This window comes from Protopterus annectens, chromosome 5.part0 (assembly GCF_019279795.1).
Source record: "Protopterus annectens isolate FY-2018-M chromosome 5.part0, PAN1.0, whole genome shotgun sequence".
NCBI lineage: Eukaryota > Metazoa > Chordata > Ceratodontiformes > Protopteridae > Protopterus > Protopterus annectens.
Window position 1 is genome coordinate 1,143,840,045 of NC_056735.1, and position 22,854 is coordinate 1,143,862,898.

Below are 22,854 nucleotides of genomic sequence, written 5' to 3' on the forward strand. Positions count from 1 at the left end.
AAGGTAGCTAAGAATTATGTGGGGGGCTATGTTAGTTGGGGATTAATTTACTTACTGCCAATCTCTGTCCATCAGAGACATGGGGGCCAGACCACGGATGAGTCTGCGATTTCCCATCCAGTGATCAAGATTTCTTTTGAATAGGGTCAGGGATCAACTTCATGTAGATTGTGAGCTCATTCCACAGTGGAGGAATCCTTTGAGATGCATATTTGTCTCTCCAGCATGTTCTGTTTATGTTACAGGCAAAGTTCAGATCCTTGGAGCTAGTGTTTCTTGTGCTATTTTTTTGGATGTGCAAGAGATCCATCAGAGCTGGATCTGACAGATACTCTGGATTCTCCTGGTGAAGAACCTTTTTGAGGGGATTCCAGCTGTTGTAAATGCCTGGTTAATTACATGTCAAAGGCAGCATTTTACTCAATGATGGGTCTGATAAGGGGCAAATAGAGTGGTACTACAACATCCTTGTACCTGGATGCCACATTCTTGCTTATGGGTTGGTGACACTGAATGATTTAATCTTGACTGGATGTTGATCAAAGACAAGATTACTGTCTCCACATTGTAAGAACTCTAACTATTGGGGGCAACTCTTAGGGGTGCATTATCAACAGAGTATTTAGCCTGGGTGGATAGTTTCTCAAACAGGACTATAATGCATTTCTTCAGGTTGAGTTTTAATCCTTGGATTTGACACTAGTGATTTGTTTGCATTATACTCTCTCTTGTAGGATGTTGGTGTCATGGAGAAATATATGATAGCTCAAAATTTTCTATCTGCAAACTTGATCTAGAGGCCTTTCACATTAGCCCTGACTTATGAGAAGTACACGCTAAACAGGAGCAGGCTCAACATGGAGCCCTGGGGTACTCTACTGGTGACTGGTCTCCTGGTGCAAGTGGTGTCACCAATCATGACTTCTTGTGTCCTGTGAGCAAGCTAGCAGTCCAGTGAGTTATGTAGGGATTTATGCCTAGTCCTGAGCGTATGCTGGAGTGGGGTATTGCATTGAATGCCTTGGCAAGGTCAAGGTAAGTGGTATGCACCATTTTCCTCTCATCCATAGCCTTGGTGACTGTCTCAAAGAAGTCTGCCAGGGTGAGCAGGCAAAACCTTCCCTTAACAAAACCAAACTGGGATGAGTCCATGTGTCTGTAGGTTGCCAACGCCCTTGTTGATCATTTCCATGGTAATTTGTTCCATGGTTTTGCATATTAGACTTGACAGACTGATGGGTCTTGTTGGTCCTGGGGTTGGCTGATGGCCCACTCTAAGAATAAAGATGACCTTTGCAGCCCTTCATTCACCTGGTACATAACCTGGAGACTGTAGTTGAAGAGTGCCTGAAGTGGTCCTGCTAGGTCATATTATAGACTATTTAGGAGGCAACTGGGGATATTGTTGGGCCCACTGAAGAAATGTTTTAACCTTAGCAAGAGGCACCAGGACCCGGTCCCTGGATATGCTAGAAGAGATTTCACAGGGTGAAGTTAGACCTAAATTTATCAGCCAGTAGATTTACTATGTCACCCTGGTCAGTGAAGATGGTGCCATTTACCACCAGTTCTGCACATTGCTGAATGTTACCTTTAAGGTTTCTGACATAGCTGAAGAAGGCCTTGTGAAATCTCCTTAGTCTGGGAGGCTATCCTGACCTGGTAATTGGCCTTGTTGAACTTCATTAGACATGCAAGTTTCTTGTTTAGGTGATTCAGAGATCTCTTGTCTCTATGAGAATTGGTCTTATAACCTCAGCCCTATTTCTGAATTTATCCAAGGCATTTGACACAGCCAATTATCAGATTTAACTGGTTTCTTAGTTACCTAACAGGTTCTAAGCTGTGAAATTGCCAGAAGATTCTCCTCTTTCCTTCCTCTATCCAGAATCCTACAAGGCTCCATCCTAGGACCACTATTGTTTAACGTATTTACCAAGGACATAAATACAGCAACCAAAGAAGCCACCACAGTACAACACACTGATGACTCCACTCTAATATGTGCTGATAGAGCCATATTCCAATCACCTAGAAATCCTTCTCCTCCATAAAAGCATGGCTTGGCAACTCAACTACTCCTGAATCAAATACTAAGTTACTACTACTATTCACTCCAACCCCCACTCATCTCAAAAAACTACCTTTAATATGAAGTAATGCATCAAGACCAATATAGAACTGGTATCCCATATCAAACTGTCAGATTATAATCAGCCACCTGAAATTTGATCTCCTCCTTCAGCAAGCTATAAAGAAGACATCAAAAGGTAGACTGCCTCTATAGAGGCAAACACTACCTTAATGATTCTGCTAGATATTTTCTACTGTCTTTCCTTCGGTATGCCTCTCCTAGCCTAACCAATCTCACACCTCTCTATCAGCCAAACTAGAACAATGCTACAATAAAGTAGCCAAATTTGCAACCAGCCAACAATATAGATCACATCACTGCCTCTTTCTAAAACCACTAAACTGACTCAAACTAAACAATTCAAATTTTTACTCACAGTTAATTACAATCTTCAAACTATTGCACAACCCTAAAACTCCCATCTCTTCACTCCATTAGTCAACCATACACTACTGAGAGAGCTCTTGCTCCACTGACAAATCACCACTCTCCATAAATAAATCTAATAATACTAATGCAAGATACTCCCTGTGTTCATACTGCATTGCTAATATCTAGAATACTATCCCACTTCACTTAGTCTGCAACCTGAAAGATTTCAACAAAATGTCAACTGAAACAATACCAGATAGATAAACATCTCTGCACCTGCACCATCCCTGGTTAAACAAGTTCTCATATAGCTATACAAATTCATGCCATAACTCTGCTGCACAAAACAAAATATGTACTATTATCACAACTATACCTTCCCTCTATCACCTCATCTCCTCTATCTTCCTTATGCCTCCTCCCCTCCTTCCTTTCTTTGGGCCACTCTAACTCCATTTTATCTTTCTATGTCCTGGATTTTGAATGTCTTTATAGAGTAACAAATATACTTACATAAAACATGACAATCTACTTATACTGCATATACTTTCCTAGTTAAAAAAATTAATAAATAATATTCATACACAACCTACGTAACTGTTATTTTTAATCAAAAATGTTTGTAAATTATGTACCTGATGTCTGAATAATGGAACTGTTGTTCATGAATGAGACTGACTGTAAATGAAGAAACAATGCAAATTATGTCTGTATAATGGAGCATTTCTCCCCAGCATCTGCTAAAAAAGGGACAGTAAACTATTGATATTTAAACAGTGTTTCTTAAAAAAAGTGCTACTTTTCATCAAAAGTTAGAAAAAATATGCTCTAATCTTAAACAGGGCAATGAATTCTGCATGGAAGGGTTCCCAGAAATGAAGCTGTAGACTTATTGCTGCTCCTCAGTTCATAGGTAGGTACTAGGCTATTGGCCCTAGGGCCTATATAAGCCTAGCCAAAGGTACCCTGGCTTTCGCCACCCAAGAAAATTATTTTCCTGTGCCACTGTCGAGCAGAGCCACAGAAGTTATCCCCAGGGTGAATTTCCTATCTCCCATCCAATCATCAAGATTTTTCTTGAAGAGTGCTAATGAGGAGCTTTATTTGATATAGATAGGTAGTTTGTTCCAGAGTATGGGAAGTCTCTGGGACAGGAATCTATCCCTCCAGCATGTTCTGTTTATTGTGGTGATGAGGTTTAGGTCCCTAGAGCATGTAGCTCGTAGGGATTTGGATTTCTTTAAGTGGAGCATGTCTAAAAGCTCTGGGTTTGACATAGCTTTGTGTGTTAGGCAGAGATCGCCTCTGAGTAGGCGATATGTAACGGAGTAAAGCTGGAGTTTTTTGAGACGGTCTGCATAGGGCATCTCTTTGAGGCTGGTAATCCTCTTTGTGAGGTATTTCTGTGGCCTTTCCAGTTGTTGTAGATGTCTTGTGAGGTACATACCAAAAGGGGCTTTGTACTCTATAATGGTTCTAATGAGTGACGAGTAGAGGGGAACAATGACCTCTTTTTTCCTGGATGAGAAACGTTTTGTGATGAGGTGTGCCACATAGAAGGATTTCCTGACTACTGTGGCGATGTGATTATCAAAGGAGAGACTACTGTCCACCTGTGTCCCAAGGTCTCTTATCACACTTTCAGTGTTAAGTAGACTACCACCTATGTGGTAGTTCATGGGTACTGAGTTTTTACCAAAAGGAATGACAATGAACTTTTTGGCATTGAGCTTGAGGTCATGGCTTTGACACCAGGCATCTGTCTCAGTAAGGCCCTTTTGTAGGATGTCCACATCTTTTGGAGTTTTGATTATGGCTCCTAGTTTGCAGTCATCTGTGAACTTCATTAGCCAAAGACCTTCTGTGTTGGCCTGTACTTCAGAGAAGTAGATACCAAACAGGAGAGGACCCAGGACTGAACCCTGTGGTACTCCACTTGTCACTGGTCTGAAGCTGGATTTGGAGTCTGCTACTTTCACAGTGTGGGTTCTGTCAGTGAGCCAGTTGGCAACCCATCTTGTGACATAGGGATTTATACCTAGTTTAGTGAGTTTATCTATAATTCCAGAGTGGGGGATGGTGTCAAAAGCCTTGGCGAGATCTTGATAGGCTCTGTGAACCACCTTACCCTCATCTACGGCTTTGGTGTCTGCTTCAAAGAAGTCTATCAGGTTTAGGAGACATGATCTGCCTTTTACAAACCCGAACTGGGTGGGGTCCTGAGTTTGGAGATTACCAATGTCATTGTTTATAAGTTCCATGATGATACGCTCCATAGCCTTGCAGACCAGGCTCATTAGGCTAATGGGGTGGTAGTTTCCAGGGTCTTTGGTGGCTCCCCCTTTGTGGAGTGGGATAACTGTCGCTGTGTGCCATTCAGTGGGCACATAGCCTGAGGTGAGGCTATGATTGAACATGGTACTTAGGTGGGGTGCCAGTTCATTCTGTAGTTCATGTAGAACTCAGCCTGGGATGTCATCAGGTCCCATGGATGCTGTGTTCTTGGCTTTGGATAGTGTGTTTTTTACCTGTGCAGCCATGATTACAGGAACTTTGCATTCTTCTGGTATAGAGATGGGCCCTTTAGGGGATGACAGAAGGGTAAAGTTAGCACTGAAACTATCTGCCAGGATGTTGGCAATATCCATTGGTTCTGTATATTTAGTGCCATTGTGCTGCAACTCAGAGCAGATCTGAGTGTTGCCATTGAGATTCTTGACATAGCTATAGAATGCTTTGTGGTTGACTTTAGAGTCAGTGGCGATTTTGTTTTCATAACTAGGTTTGGAGGATTTTATGAGGGATCTTGGCTTCTTACTGAAGCTGACCAGGGAGTTTCTCCAATCATGGGATTTTACTCTTTTTTGCAACAGTTTCTTTCTTCTGTTGTAGAGTTTGTTTATGGCAGGGGACCACCATATTGGCTTCCTTTTTTTGGAGGATAGCATCTTGGTTCTGTTAGGGATTGCACAATCCATGCTTCTTGTGAGGTGGCTATAACTACGAAGTCACTTCCTTTTGGCTGCTTTTTATCTGATTTGTGCTGGCTAATCAGTTTCCAGTTTTGAAAAAGGCCAGCTGTTGCTTCCTAGGCAAGAAACAACTAAGATAGCCAAAGGCTACAGCAGCATATCTGAAGTTCTTACAGGTAGGCCAGTCAGCATCAAGATACCCATCTCCAAGGCACACAACATAGAGCTCATGTGGTAATGGGGCAGAAACTAATTACGTATAATTAAACACTTTTTGAATCCAGAGGCATTGTTCTCCACTGAAAGTAGTACCACCAAAGAACAGCAATCTCTAGCCGGAACACTCCATAACAACTTCACAAAAGAAATAGTTGTACACTGTCTGGTTAATATAACTGGAAGCAGAAACAGTATTCCAATCAAAACACACAGCACTGTACTGAACAAAAATCAAAAGGGCCGCCTGGCAAACAATACAAAAAAAAATTATAATTTGTCTATTTATGTGACAGATGATAATGTCTAAAGAAAAGAAAATAACTTTTTTTTTTTTTTTTTTTTTTTTTAATAAAGGGAAAGTTAGGAGGGAGGAAAGACTGATGATGGATTGTGGTAGGATGAGGTGGCAGAGTCAGCAGCCAGGCTGAGACAATGCTGATCCCTCTGGTTGCTACAGCCCTGAGAGCCTCAGAGCTTCTTAGGGCTTTCTTACCATTCTCTCTGTAATTGCCCCTTTTTCTCCTTTGCCAGACCTGCCATCTTCCTTATAGAAGTTTGAGAATGAATGAATACATACTGTTTCACAGCCTCCTTGGTCTTACCCTGTCCTCCAGTTTCTTGAATAATCCCTAACAGGAAGTCCAGAAGGAGATCCTTAACCAGTGATGGATTTAGGAGTTTGGTCTTAATGTTTGGAAGGGGCACTGCCCTCAGCTAGGCATGTCTCCAGATAACAGATGCTGTGAATGCTGCTCTACATTATGCATTCAGTTTATCAGTGCCACACCTTCTGCAGTGCTTAGCAACCTGAGAAGAAAGGTTACAATGCACAAACCTGTCCAGCTTCAGATCCGTATCCTGTATCCCCTCTGGTTTAGCTTTCTTATTTTCCAGTGGAGACTAGGTAAGACTGGCAATTAAAGGCTCTGAATGAGAAGGTAGTAACAGTGTACAGTATTTTCCCCAAATTTGTGAAGTATTCAACACTCCTTGTCATTAGGAATAGTTTTCCTGGAGAGAGTCAGGGGTCCTCCCTGCTGGAATCCAGGAACATCACAGTTGGATTGGTAGAAGGGGTTCTACATTGGAACTTGTGGGAATTCTTGACCATATAAAATCAGTCAGGTTTCCTTGGAGTAGGGAGGGCTGGTTCCACATACATTGTTAAAATAACCTCCATGATGTCTAGCACTGGAAGGCCTGTTAGAGCTCTGGGTTCAGGCAGATTAAGTTGTACATCTGAGCTGGGGACTCATGATTACTTACTGTCCCTACTGGGAAATTTTACCCACTCTATGACGGGCATCTTAAAAGTAGTTTTCTGGAGGTGAAGCAGAGGAAAGGGTATCCTCAGTCTCAGAGTCATAGGCTGCAGCAGGAGGAATGTGGCCTACTCATGTCAGATCTGCCTGGAAGTCATACTAATCAGAAGAGCCTCCCACCTTTCTCTTTTAAGAAGAGGTCACAGACACTTCTGGAATTTCTATGTCTGGCTTTTTCTCCTTCAAGAGAGATACAGAACCACCTTGGCCATTACAAATAAAGTATCAGCCAAGTCCAAGAAGTGGAGGGGCCAAGGCACTGGCCAACATAGATCAAAGTAAGCTGGCAGGCACCAGTTTAGTCTTCAGTGCATTGTACCTCATGTCTGAGAACAACGTCCTTTGAGGTTTTAGGTCACAGGTGGGAAACCAAGAACTCAACGCAGTGTCTCAGAACCTCCTTGTAGACAGGAACACTAGGTATCTCCCCCTTCCCATAACAATGATATAAACATTTGAGACTGAAAGGATTTCAATCTGAGACACAGCATCTTGCATGTTTGCGCAGACTAAATGGCTTGGCAGTCTACAGGAAGGTTATGCTAAAGACCTTACCACCCAAGACAGATTTCAAGGTAGGGTGTTGAAAACCTTCTTCTACCTCCAGGCTAGTTGCTCAGCATAATGAATCCGAGATTATCCAAGTCCAACTAACTCTGGGCAAGACCGCAATCCAAATTGTAACTTGCTACAGATCCCCCACCATGCCCCGGGATTCCCATTGCTACAGATCCCCCACCATTCCCCAGGATTCCCACTCCTCATTTCTTGATACACTGGAAAATATTAAGGTACAACCCAACACCCTAACAATGGGTGATTTCAACTACCCCACCATTAACTGGGAAAACTACTTATGTACCAACTCTTTTGCTCAACGTTTTCTGGAATTCATAAATTCCAACGCCTTGGATCAACTTATCCACACCCCCACCAGGGGCAGCAATATCCTAGACCTGGTCATTACCAACATGGGTGACCGGTGTTCCACACCAGAGGTCAGTTCCTTGCTGGTCAGATCCATCCACATGCTAATCACCCTAGACATCCATATCCCACCCCCACCCACATTAGGGAAACCCCCATAAAAAAATTCTCCAAGGCCAACTGCATGCTTTTTAAGACGGAAGTGGCAAACTTCACGACGCCCATGCAGATGGACAATAGAGGTACAACTGCTGAATCCTACACAAATGCACTTTATAAACACTTACACGAGTGCATGGATCGTGCTATCCCTAACAGAAAAAAAGGAAGCCAATCTGGTGGTACCCTGCCATAAACAAACTCTATAACAGAAGAAAGAAACTGTTGCAAAAGAGAGTAAAAATCCCATGATTGCAGGAACTCCCTGGTCGGCCTCAGTAAGAAGCAGAGATCCCTCACACAATCCTCCAAAGCTAGTTACGAAAACAAAATTGCCACTGATTCTAAAGACAGCCACAAAGCATTCTATAGCTATGTCAAGAATCTCAATGGCAACACTCAGATCGGCTCTGAGTTACAGCACAATGGCTCTAAATATACAGAACCAACTGATATTGCCAACATCCTGGCAGATAGGTTCAGTGCTAACTTGACCCGCCCTCTCATCCCCTAAAGGGCCCAACTCTATACCAGAAGAATGCAAAGTTCCTTAAATCATGGCTGCACAGGTAAAAACCACACTCTCCAAAGCCAAGAACACAGCATCCATTGGGACCTGACAGCATCCCAGGCTGTGTTCTACATGAACTACAGAATGAACTGGCACCCCACCTAAGCACAATGTTCAATCATAGCCTCACCTCAGGCTTTGTGCCCACTGAATGGCACACAGCGACGGTTATCCCACTCCACAAAGGGAGAGCCACCATGGACCCCGGGAACTACCACCCCATTAGCCTAATAAGCCGAGTCTGAAAGGCCATGGAACATATCATCATGCAATATATAAACAAAGACACTGGTAATCTCCAGACTCTGGACCCCCACCCAGTTTGGGGTTGTAAAAGGCAGATCATGTCTCCTAAACCTGATAGACTTCTTTGAAGCAGTCACCAAAGCTGTAGACAAGGGTAAGGTGGTTCACACAGCCTATCTAGATCTCGCCAAGGCTTTTGACACCATCCCCCACTCTGGAATTATAGATAAACTCACTAACCTACGTACAAATCCCTATGTCACAAGATGGGTTGCCAACTGGCTCACTGATGGAACCCATACTGTGAAAGTAGCAGACTCTAAATCTGACTTCAGACCAGTGACAAGTGGAGTACCACAGGGTTCAGTCCTGGGTCCTCTCCTGTTTGGTATCTACTTTTCTAAAGTACAGGCTATCACAGAAGGTCTTTGGCTAATACCATTCGCAGATGATTGCAAACTAAGAGCCATAATCGAAAGTCCTAGTGATGTGGTCATCCTACAAAAGGTTCTCACTGAAACAGATACCAAGCCATGGCCTCAAGCTCAATGCCAAAAAATGCATCGTCATCCCCTTTGGTAAAAACTCTGTACCCATGAGCTACCACATAGGTGGTAGTCTACTTAACACTGAAAGTGTGATAAGAGACCTTGGGACACAGGTGGACAGTAGTCTCTCCTTTGATAATCACATCGCCACAGTAGTCAGGAAATCCTTCTATGTGGCACACCTCATCAGGAAAAAAGAGGTCATTGTTCCCCTCTACTCGTCACTCAGACCCATTATAGAGTAAGATGCCCCTTTTGGTATGTACCTCACAAGACATCTACAACAACTGGAAAGGCCACAGAAATACCTCACAAAGAGGATTACTGGCCTCAAACAGAGCAACTATGCAGACCGTCTCAAAAAACTCCAGCTTTACTCTATCACATAATGCCTACTCAGAGGCAATCTCTGCCTAACATACAAAGCTATGTCAAACCCAGAGCTGTTGGACATGCTCCACTTAAAGAAATCACAGTCCCTCTGAGCTACACGCTCTAGGGACATAAACCTTGTCACCACAATAAACAGAACATGCTGGAGGGATAGATTCCTGTCCCAGAGACTTCCCATAATCTGGAACAAACTATCTATCTATATCAAACAAAGCTCCTCATTAGCACTCTTCAAGAAAACTCTTTATGCTTTGATGGGAAATAGGAAATTCACACCAGGGATCACCTCTGTGGCTCTGCTCGACAGGGGCACAGGAAAATAATTTTCTTGGGTGGCAAAAGCCAGGGTACCTTTTTGGCTAGGCTTATATAGCTAAGGCCAATAGCCTATTACCTACCTATGAGCAAAATGCCTCATTGTGCCTAAAATCATAAGACCCAAGGAAGCCAGAGTCATCTAATGTGACATGCTCAGTTTACTAATGCTTCAGTCCATGTTTCTTAGAGTACTTTCTTTTTTGGCAGAAGATTTCCTGGATGTATTTTGGTTGATGCAAAGACAGTATGGAACCAGACACTTGCCCTTTCCTTTGTTGCAAACTGAGAGATACTAACATCTTTTACCAATTGTCCTTCGTGTGAAACAGGCATAATTTGAGCCAAGGCAAAATTAACACCTGCTGTGAAAGTCCCTGTCAGGGATCTGTTTCCCCCTGACAATGCAATTATTCACTCACCACAAACTCTGGTTCAGACGGTCAGCTGATAAACAACAACAAAGAGATAAGAAAAAAAAAATCCCTCACCAGTAAGGAGTACAGTAGTGAATACTACAAATATAATTTGCTGTTGATTCAATTACTAGGAGACTGATGTACATACAGCTCATATTTACTGAGTAATATTTTTGAAATCAGCTAATAAATTCCACATGCTTTTTATAAAATGTCCAGAAAACTATGTGAAAGAAAATTTGTAGTGTACACTGAACCTCCAGTGGCAGGGCATAATTAAAGGGAAGCACCACCAGTAACTAAAAAAAAGTTTTTCATTGTATCATCTTCCTCAAAATGTACTCAGTGCTTTTTATTATATTTTAATATGTTCTTCCACAAAATTGCTGTTATGGGGCATACATTAATATGATCTTATTTTACTGCTCAGATGTCTAGCTGCCAGAATCCACTTCACATCCCCTTTTAATGAGTCAAGCTAGACAGAAGGAAATTAAGGTATTTTTAAGTCCCAGTCACAAGCATCTTGCACAGCTTTTGGAACCAGACTATTCATGTCTTACCTGATTCACTCTGATTTACATTGTCTTCAGAGCTGCTCTAATTTATCCATAGCAGTTGTAAACCCTGTGATTTGCTAATAGACCCTCTTCTCCCCCATGCTCTAAGATGTCAAAGTTATAGATTCATAGGTAAGCACTAGGCTAGCTGCCATGCAGGCCATTTTAAGCCTAGCCAAATTCCACTTTTGTGCTTGAAATAACCTATCCCATTTGGTAACAGATTGGACTTGCCCATCCCATGGTCAATTATATATACATTACCCCTAATGAGAATAACTGTGATCCATGCATGAGATAAAGCATTTAGAAGCTGCATCAGTCCATTAGTTGTAAAGGGGGCAGATCTTGGGTAAATTTTCTGTTTCCCTTCCATAGGTCTAACCTGCTGTTGAATATGGACAGGGACAAACTTTGTTTTAAGTGGATAGGTAGACTACTCCACAGTAGCAGTATCCTCTGCAAGATATACCTGTCCCTCCAAACCATTCCACTTATGTTGCTGAAGAGGTTTATAATCACTAGACAGAGTATTTATGATGCTGACTTGCTGATCAGTAATGGGTCAGAGGATGCCTTGTTTGACATACATAGGTCAGCCTGTAGGATAGAGAGTATAGTGACAGGGCTCTGAGGTGGTCCATGTAGGGCATGTTTTTTAGGTGTTGTATCTTTTTAGTAAGGTATCTATGTGGGTGTTCCAGTTGTTGCATGTGTCTGGACAGATACATGCCAGTGGGGGCATTATATTCAATGACTGGCCTAATTAGGGCTGAGTAAAGAGGGTCAATGACATTGCTAAATCTAGGCACAATCCCTGCCTTTATAAGCTGTGCAGTTGGGCTTGATTAGGAAAACAGTTTACTATTATGAAAAGCAAAGAGACTATCTCTCATGAGATCAATACAGTGGATTCTAGAATTAGGCAGGATTTGTTACTCTCAGAATATAAAGAAATGTACTTTAAGGTATTGGATAAGGTGGAAAAAGGGTGTAATTTTTTTTTTATAAAAGTGTAAATTGGACAGGGACTTAAAGCAATATCAGAGTAACCAAGTCTACCCAGTGGGACGTGTGATGAAGGCGACCCATCAAGATAGGAATGAGTTAGGAACTTTGAGCTATAGTGAGATAATGAAAGAAGGCAATACTACTGGAGGTCTAAACATGGCTTTGAAGAGGAACAGGATTTTCAAATGGTGAGATGCTTGGAGAGATTAGCTGACAGGTCCACAGAGAAGGGGGAATATCATATGAAACATTATCCACAATCATGCAAAGGGAATACCTACAGGAACAAACAATTATGGTAACCATATAGTATGCACCTTGAATGGGTTTAACATCTATAATTATACAGATGGTGCTATTTCTCCTGAATACTTGTCTGTTACCTAAGGGTATTAAGTTTATCCCAGAAAGATAGGGAGATGTGGCTGACAGTATAACAGAACTAAAATTGTATATGAGGAAGTTAAATTCTGGAATATTTTTTTGGACAAGAACATTCTTTTGAGGGGCCTAGAGGGTTTCCATACCTAGGAAAAAGAGTACATTTAATCCCCCTTTGCATCCACTTTAGGATGTATTCCACAAGGCTGTGATGGAGGATATTTATAAAATATATCAGGAAGAGAATTAAGGTACATTGGAATTTTACCAGGGAAGAATTTAAGTTATTGTCTGAGTAGAGAAGCAATGCATCTATACGCATCATGACTCCAGATAAGGGGGTGTAGTTATATTCAGGGCAACTGATTATTCTGATGCAATGCAGACATTATTATTTGATGATACGACATATGTAATAGCCTCAAGAAATCAGATCAATATTGCTTATTCCCATATTGATTCTTATTTGGAAGATTATGTAGTCAAAGAATTGGTGTAGAGCTGTATATTTTTATATAGGAAGGACTCTTATGCTCCCTGTATTTTTTGGCATCCCAAAAATTCATAAAAATGTAGAACAACCTCCATTTAGACCCATAGTGGCTGCTAGTGGGTATAAGACACACTGACTTGGCAGTTCTAGTAGATTCTTGGATCCAACCATTGGTGGAGTGTATACCACATTTGGTTAAGGATTTTTGGGACAATTAAGACAGGATATCTGGAAGGCTAACCTTATTTTCCTTACTATAGATAGTAAGGCTCTGTTCTCTGTAATCCCTAAGGAGGAGGGGTTATAACTATTTGAAGGTACTTTATTTTTGCAATCTAATCTAACCTATTACCAGGTACCCTCGTGTGTGAACTTATGGGCCTCATTTTGGAGAATAATTTTGTATTCTTCAAGGGAGAATACTTTCAACAAATTAAAGGTGTGGCAATGGGGGAGGTTTGTGCCCCTGTTTATGTTAATATTGTTTTACTGGGGTGGGAGAATAGATATCTTTTTACATGTCCCTATTGGAACAGCACGAAAATGTATTCTAGATTCTTGGATGTCATCTTTATTTTGTGGAAAGGAATTTGTACATTTGGGGAACATCCCCCAATTCTTAGAGTTTACCTTCAAATATAAGTTTGGGATCAATTATTTGGATACCCATATATCACACTTTAATGGAGGGTGTAAATCTAGGATTCACAGTAAGGATACCTATTGTAACTCTTATTTACATTTCAATAGTAGCCATACAAATGCCCAAAAAAGGAGTATTGTGAAAGGGCAAACAATACAGGTAGCCTGTATGACATCATATCAGAAAGATGTCAAGGTAGAACTGGATAAAATTGGAATGATATTTTATGAGATGGGGTACCCTAAGGAATGGGTGGATGTGATACTGGATAATGTACACAAAAAATGGGGAACACAGTATAAGCCCTTATTGTATTGAGTGTGGGATTAGAGAAGAACTGCAAAATGCTGGCAGGGACTAAAACTAGGTATGAAAGAGCTTGTGTTTTGCAGCATAAGCACCTAATGGAAAAAATAAAAAAGGTCTTTAGAAAGAACTGGAATATATTTAGAGTTAACCCCAACATTTATGAGACAGTAGGAGAGGGACCAAAGTTTAACAAAACAGGTGCTAGTTTTAAAAAGCTATTGCAGAGTAAGATATGTTTGATAAGAGATTCTGATAAAGGTACCAACCCCTGTGGAGCTTGCAATCAATGCTTTTACATCAATAAATTAATATTGTGTTGGGTAATAGACTGGGGAGTAAGGTGATATTCAGGAAGGGGAACTGTGTAACAAGTAAGGTGGTGTACCTGGCTATATGCACGACATTTGGCAGTTTCTATGTGGGAAAAACTGAGTGCCCCCTTAGAAGTAGGATTTATGAATACTTAAATGATATGAAAAATAAAAACCAGAGTAATGCCTTGTTCAAGCATTCCCAGCTTTGTGTTGGTTTTATTAAGTATACTTTTGGCATTTTAGCACTTTTATAGTCTGCTGCATACTTTTTAGTGTATTTTATAGCTATAAACTAGTCTGCATAGTTGCACTAAAATTGTCTGCTCACAGGACCTTATAAATAAGGGTTTTACTGTTTGTAAATACTTTCTAGCTAGTTTGACTGTGTGAAAGGTATTAACTGGAAAATTTCTCCATTTATTAAACATCTGTTTGTTTGTTCTGATTTCCTGCCAAGGAGTGTATCATATAACTGATTTTAGTTTTTCACCCTCCCTTCCCTATTGGTATGTTGTTCTTATACTTGGTGGCTTTGCAGTTGCCCGCCCCTACTGTAAATTTGATCTGGGACACTCCTCCCAGTCTAGTGTCATTAGATCATTCTACCTAATAGAGAGAGAACATCTGAGAAGGCCAACCCACTTAGTTTCTTAACCTTGAATTATTTTCTGCTCCTCCTTTCTCCCTTTCCAAATACTAAAAAAAAATCCAAGCTCGTTTCCTGCCTTTCTTCTAACTAGTCAAGTCCAGATACAGATTTGTTGTATCCAGGACTGTTTGTAAGCTTCTGAGCCCCCACCTCCCCAAGCCTTTCTGTGTTGGAGGGAAGCCTTCTAATTTATCAGTAGGAGTGGTAAGCACTAGGTAGCCTATCTACCACAACAGCAGTTGTTTCCCACCTAGAAACTGTAGTTTATTGACCGTTTAGGTAGTTTTTCCATAAAAGCCCACGTTTGTACTTATTTCTCACGTTTCCTGTAACTAGTCTAGTCCAGATACAGCTTTGTTGTATCCAGGAGTGTTTGTAAGCTTCTGAGCTGTGCCAAAGTCTGCTCTTCAGTTTTTCCCTTAGATTTGCTAGTTCTCTCCTTTCCTGCACTTACTAGCTTATTAGTCTAGCACTTTACCAGACTTCTTGTAGCAATTATTGTAGCACACAAAAGTGCTACCAGAACTAAACATTCTACAAGGAAACGGCTCCAGTACTTTTTATTAATGCCCACCCCTCCAGGCATGTCTAAAGGTCAGCTCTCTGTGCTTTCTCCTATTAACCTGGTGAATATGGGCACCCTGAGGCAATGTAGCAACTGCCTGATGTACACTGACAACCCTCTCCTCTTATCTCCCACCACTCAGACTTGCGAGAGATGCACTTATATATCCATTTGGAAGCCACGTACTCTCCAGCCAAGACCGGAATAGCTGGTCAAGAGTTGAAGGTCAACACTTGCACCACACCACATGGAACACATAGCCCTCCAGAACACACACACTAGCACTGCCTTCACATAAAAATGCAAACCAAACACCCACCTTCACGGAGGCTCTCAATAAAAATGTAACCAAACAGCGGAGACCTCTAAAAGCAGAAATACACTCGACCACAACACAATACTAATCATGAGACACATAACTCTACTAAACAGTGTGCCACTCAACCAAAGCCCCTAAGGCAAAACAACATGCCCAACACACTAGTCATAGGTAACTTGATAGTGAGGCACACTGATGTCCTACTCACTAGGTTGAATAAGGAGAAAGTAACAGTCAGCTGCCTGTCAGATGCCAGGATCCACCACATAACGCATGCACTCAGGTCCCTCAACAACAGGTACAAATATTACTCTGTCATTGTACATGTGGGTTTAAATGACCTGAGACATACCTCCCTGGACTACATGAAAAGAGACATGGAGGAGCTCTCGGATCATGTAGCCCAGGCCGGTATCACCCAGAGCGATACCATAGTACAAGCAGAAAATGACTGATTTCAACAATTGGCTAAGTTTCTGGTGTCATTCTAAGGGGATCCAGTATCTGTCTACATGGGATGACATGACTGATGGACCTCAATGCTTTGTCAGAGATGGCCTGCATCTGTCACCTCTGGGCTTTCGGATACTGGCCAAGGCTCTTGCCACCCCTATAGTGTTAGTGTCTTTTTTAGGCAGTGTTCCAAAGACCAAATTACCACTGTAACAGCCACAAACAAATGCAATCTGAGGGTCATGCTGCTCAACGCTAGAAGTCTAAATCTCAAAATGCACTTGATACACTCCTTAAAATGGAGAACATCATTTGTGCCATAACAGAGACCTGGTTCAAGGCAGCAGAAAGCACCCCTGCACTAACAGGCTATAACTGACTTCACACCTTTCGGCCCCAGAACTTGGACCGAAGCTCCAAAGGCGGTGGTGTTTCCATATTCATAAAGGATGCACAGACCTCCAGACTGTTAGCCCAACATAAAGCATCTGAGATACTTCAGCTGTAGCTAACACTGCGTAAGACAGTGATTCAGGTCATAGCCTGCTATAGGTCCCCAACCATGTCCCAAGACTCACACTCCATGTTCCTAAGCACCCTGGAGAATATTAGGGTCCAACCTAACACTCTCATACTAGGTGACTTCAACTACCCCTCCATTAACTGGGAAAACTACTCATGTACCAATACACTTGCCTGTTTCCTGGAATTCATTAATTCCAATGCCTTGGACCAGCTTGTTCTTACCCCTACTAAAGGTAGCAACATCCTTGACCTGGTCATTACTAACATGGATGGCCGTTGCTCTACACCAATAGTCAACTCCTCCCTGGTTAGATCTGACCACAAACTAATCACCTTGGAAATCCACCCCCCCCCCGCAAAGGTAACCACCATGAAAAATTCTCCAAAGTTAACTTTGGGCTCCTAAAAACAGAGGTGGCTAACTACATGGCACCTATGCAAATGGAGAATAGTTGCATGACCGCCGAATCATACACCAAAGCACCGTATGAACACGTACACAAATGCATGGATCTTGCCATACCCAATAGAACCAAGACACTAGCCTCCAAAAGGAAGCTAGTCTGGTGATCCCCTACCATAAACAAACTCTACAACATGAGGAGGAAATTGAGTAAAGACTGGAAGAACTCCCTTATCAGCCTCAACAAAAAGTTGAGATCCCTCATTAAATCCTCTAAAGCTAGCTATGAAAACAGAATTGCAGCAGTTGGTGAAGACAACCACAAGACCTTCTATAGTTATGTAAAGAATCTCCATGGCAATACACAGATTTGCTCTGAGTTACTGCACAATGGTACCTCCTATACCGAGCCAACAGATATTGCCAATATACTGGCCAAAAGATTCAGTGCCAGTTTTACCCCTCCCCCTCCAAAGTTCTAGTCACAACAACAGTAGATTGCCAGGCACCCAGTATTACTGCTGCACATGTTAAAACATCACTGTCCAAGGCCAAGAATACAGCTTCTATGGGACCTGACAATATCCCTGGTTGTGTTCTACATGAACTACAGAGTGAACTGGCACCTCACCTGTGTACCTTGTTCAATCACAGCTCATCTCAGGCTTTGTCCCTACCAAATGGCACACTGCTACAGTCATCCCTCTCCACAAAGGAGGAGAGACTGCAGACCCTGGGAACTATAGCCCCATTAGCCTGACGAGTCTGATATGCAAAGCTACAGAGCACACATCATCATGGACCTAATAAACAAGGATATAGGGAATCTCCAAACTCTGGATCCCACACAGTTTGGTTTTCTGAAGGGTAGATCATGCCTGCTCAACGTGGTCAACTTCTTTGAGTTGGTCACCAGAGCTGTGGATGAAGGTACGGTGGTTCATACAGCCTACCTTGATCTGGCCAAGGCCTTTGATACCATTCCCCACTCAGGAATCATAGAAAAACTCACTAAGCTAGGCATCAACCCCTATATCACTAGGTGGGTTGCAAACTGGCTCACAGGTAGAACCCAGAGTGTGAAAGTAGCTGACTCCAAGTCAGACTGCTGACCAGTCATGAATGGAGCCCTACAGGGTTTGGTCATGGGTCCTCTCCTGTTTAGTATCTACTTCTTTAAAGTCCAGGCCAACACGAAGGGACTATGGCTAACAAAGTTCACAGATGATTGCAAGTTGGGAGCTATTATTAACTCCCCAAGTGATGTTGACATCCTACAGACAGGCCTCACTGAGACCAACGACTGGTCTCAGAACCATGACCTTCAGCTCAGTGCCAAAAAATGTTCCATCCCTTTTGGGAAAAATCCGGTTCCCATGAATTACCACATCGATGGAGTCCACTGAATACAGAAGGCATTATAAGAGATCTGTGAACACAGGGTGACAACAACCTCTCTTTTGACCACCAAATTGCCACTGTGGTCAGAAAGTCCTATGTGACACATTTCATTACTAAGGGTTTTACATCCAGGAAGAAAGAGGTCATTGTCTCCCTCTACTCTTCCCTCATTAGGCCAATCACTGAGTACAATGCCCCCACTTGGCATGTACCTCACTAAACATCTGCAACAACTGGAGAGGCCACAAAAGTACCTCACAAAGAGGATCCTAGGCCTTAAACATTTGTCCTATATGGACAGACTCAAAAAAACTCCAACCATTCTGTCTCATATCTCCTACTTAGAAGTGATCTCTGCTTGACTTGCCAAGCCATGTCTGACCCAGCTCTGTTAGAAATGCTACATCTAAAGAAATCCCAATCCCTCCACACCACATGCTCCAGAGACCTCAACTTCATTACCACAATCAATAGAACATGCTGGAGGGACAGGTTCATAACCCAGAGACTGCCCATGCTATGGAATAGATTTCCCATAAATGTCAAGCAAAGCACCTCACTGGCACCTCTTCAAGAGAAATCTTGAGTGGATGGGAAATAGTAAATTCACCACAGGGATCACTCCACTGGCTTTACACGACAGAGGCACTGGGAACTAAAGTCGGGTGGCATGATGCCAGGGTAATCCTATGGGCTACGCTTGTAAAAGCTCCAGGGACATTGGCCTAGTACACACCTATGACTATACATGTCTTCATTATCAACAGTACACACACAATTTTGCAACAATATAGTGCCAAAAAAAAAACTAGGTAAAAAGGAGAGGGAGCTACTATGAAAATAAAGGAAACTGCCTACTGTAGATGTACTACCTGTTTTATTCCTTTGCTTTTTCAACTATAGTTTCAAAAATCTGAAGTTAATACAAAAGCAAACAGGAAGTTCTGGTAACAAACCCAATATCACTGTGTTTTTATATCTATATATATATATATATATATATATATATATATATATATATATATATATATATATATATACATATACACATAATTCATAATGTTAAAATGTTTTTAAAAACAGCTTACATTCATAAAAACCATGAAAAACTTCTGTTATAAATTATTGTTCACACATAATCTATAATTTATTAGCCTGTTCATAAAGCATAGGTGAAATAGAAATGACATCATTTAGTCCTGGGGAAACATTGCTGCTAACCTCAACTGCCACTCTGTCTCCTTTTTCCCCCCCAAGTATATTTTTCCAATCACCCCCTAGGGTTGAGCTTAACACCCTCCAAGATGCCAAAAGTATACTTAGTAAAACCAATATAGCATGGGAATGCCTGAACAAGGCACTATTCTGTTTATTTTTCATATCATTTAAGTGTTCATAAATCCTACTTCTAAGGGGATACTCAGTTTTTCCCACATAGAAACTGCCATATGTTGCGCATATAGCCAAGTACACTGTATCATTGTTGATATTATTTCTGTTAGTTTTTCTGTGCTTTTATTGTACAGTAAACTCTGTTAACCAGAACTCAAGCAACCAGAACTGTCAAGTAACCGCACACAAAAAAAAAATCAATGAAATACAGTACAATATTCATGTATTGCACTATGTTCCCCCCACCCCCCGCAGAAACATACCTTACATTTTTAGAGTTTTAAAAAGGAAGATAGAAATAAATTCCCTCTCTCCCCAACCTAAGAGCAAATCAAACCAAACAAATAGTATAGGGTACAGTATCAGTCAGGCCTAAATTTAATAGTAAACCTCAAGCAACCAGAAACTACAGTTATCCAGCATCTACCACCCCCCCCATGGGTGCCATTTAACAAAATGTTTACTGTACACATGAATGAGATCAATGCAGGCATATTTTTATGAAGCAAAATATACAATTCAGAAACTATTACCAAATCAGGAACATCAAAAGAACAGAATATGCTTGCTCAGTTGCTGCCAAAATAAAGTGCAAATACCAAGAATGAATTGGATTATTTAGCTGAGTTCTCTGTTATAATATTGTCATAACTGACAACTTCATTACTAGAAAAGTGGACAGATCACAATACAAAAGGCAATGTGAGTCATAAGCTATCCACCATAATCAATAAAGACAAATGGCAATTAAATTTGCTATACAGAGGGGAAAAAAAGACACCAACAGAACTCAGGATAATGATGCATTTCAATAATTTCCTAGCAGTACATCTCCTACCTTCCTACATGCTTTTAACCCCAGAGGAAAATAACTGCTAACAGATCACCTCACACTTTCAAGCCATGAGATGAACAGTGTACAGGGCTAGATGATGCACTCTTCCCTACTAAGACAGGTATTCTAAGTTCTAATGAATAATGGAAGAACACCAGTGGCTTAGTAACAATAACACAATCTGTGAGAAGCAGCACTTGCTGATTAACGGACTTTGAAGTGTCACTTAGTCAAATTAATATTCAGACTGCTGATCCTACCCCCAGACTGCCCTGATCCACATCCAAATGACTAACCCAAAATGACACCATCAAGTTCTTCCTCCCCAAGCTCTCAACGATATTTTTCATCCAACTGAAAAGATAATCCTATGTACAAGACAAAAGGGGATATCAGTGGGTAGAATTGCATCTCGAGCGACAGCATCTTCTCACATATCTAGCATAAATGGAGATAGTAACAACTTCTACTTTGTGGCTGTAGGAATTCCACAACAAAGTGACAAGCAGAACAAGCCTTCTGGTTTGGAGAAATACTGGAACATCCCTCTGATGATCTTGGTCTCAAATATCAAAAGACAACCTGGTGGGGAAAATCCATATAACTTGAGCTGCAGTGTAATGATACACTTGGCAGACAAGTAGCTACAGCACAAATACACATGAAGGCACTATGGAAGAAAGCCCCCAAAGTGGTAATAACTCTTGCAGAATGACCCCTGGGGCAATTTCAAAAGCCTTTCAACTTTGTTGTAGAAAACACTACACAATCAGACACCAATCGGTATTTTACTTTATTATTTTCTTTCCATTCGACCATTACTCAACTTAATGCCATGAAATTGTAGCATTGTACATGAAGATTGTAAAAAAAAAAAAAAAAAAAACGCTTTTCTTATATGTATTTTTTATACTATTTATGGGAAGTGATTTTTCACTAAAGAAACTTTTTGTATGTCACAATTTTAATCAACAATCTTCCATTTTATTTTTTGTTTTTAATAGGAATGCTTCAAGATTTTGATGGATAAACCATGTGACTTAATTGTTCCTAACAAGATACTTTTGTATACAAAAGGAACTGAGAGAAGGGGGTGTGTTTATTCTGATGAAGTCCTAGTATATAACAAAAGTGCTCAATAAATATACTGATTTATAAATTCTGTGTGTGTATCAATTGACCAGGTGACCAACTTTTTCTGACATTATCCGATATTTGGTTATTGGAGACTAACAAAATTAGCCATACACCAAAATGCCACCCAATGGATAGCAAGCAGGCTCACTGATAGGACACAAGTTAGGATAGGGGAATCCACTTCAACAGAGGCCTGTCAGTAGTAGCAGGGTCCCATTGGGATCGGTGCTGTTGCCTCTCCTTTTTGTCATCTACTTCTTTGAAGACAATACAAACATCAAGAGCTTCTAGCTGGCCAAGTTTACAGACTGCAAACTACGCGTGGTCACTGAATCCCTTAAAGACGCATATCCTTTAAGAAGGCTGACACAAACAACTGGTATCAAGGCCATGAACTAAAACTCAATGAAAAAAAATGCATAATACTACCCTTTGGAAATACAGTCCACCAAAATTACCCCATTGATAACATCCCTAAAAGAAGACCCAGTGGTTATGGATCAGGGATCACATGCTAAAAGGAAGTGAGAAAATCATTTATTTTCCACAATGTAGAAGAAATTGCATGGCATCTACTTCCACACAGGTCAGTCATCCACTTTACTCTGCTAACAAACCAATCATTAAGTATAATACATCACTGGGCATGTACCTGACCAGATGCTTGTAATGGCTTGAGAGACCACAGAGGTTCTTCCCAAAAATACAGGCAACAAAAAAATACCTATGTGGACACTTGCAAAGCCCTATCCCTGTAGTCGACTCGGTCTCCTACAGACTGCCCGTGAGCAATTTATGACTAGCCTACAAGACATCCTCTGAACCCCACATTGATCGATCTGTTGCACAGCTGCAAAAGAAATACCA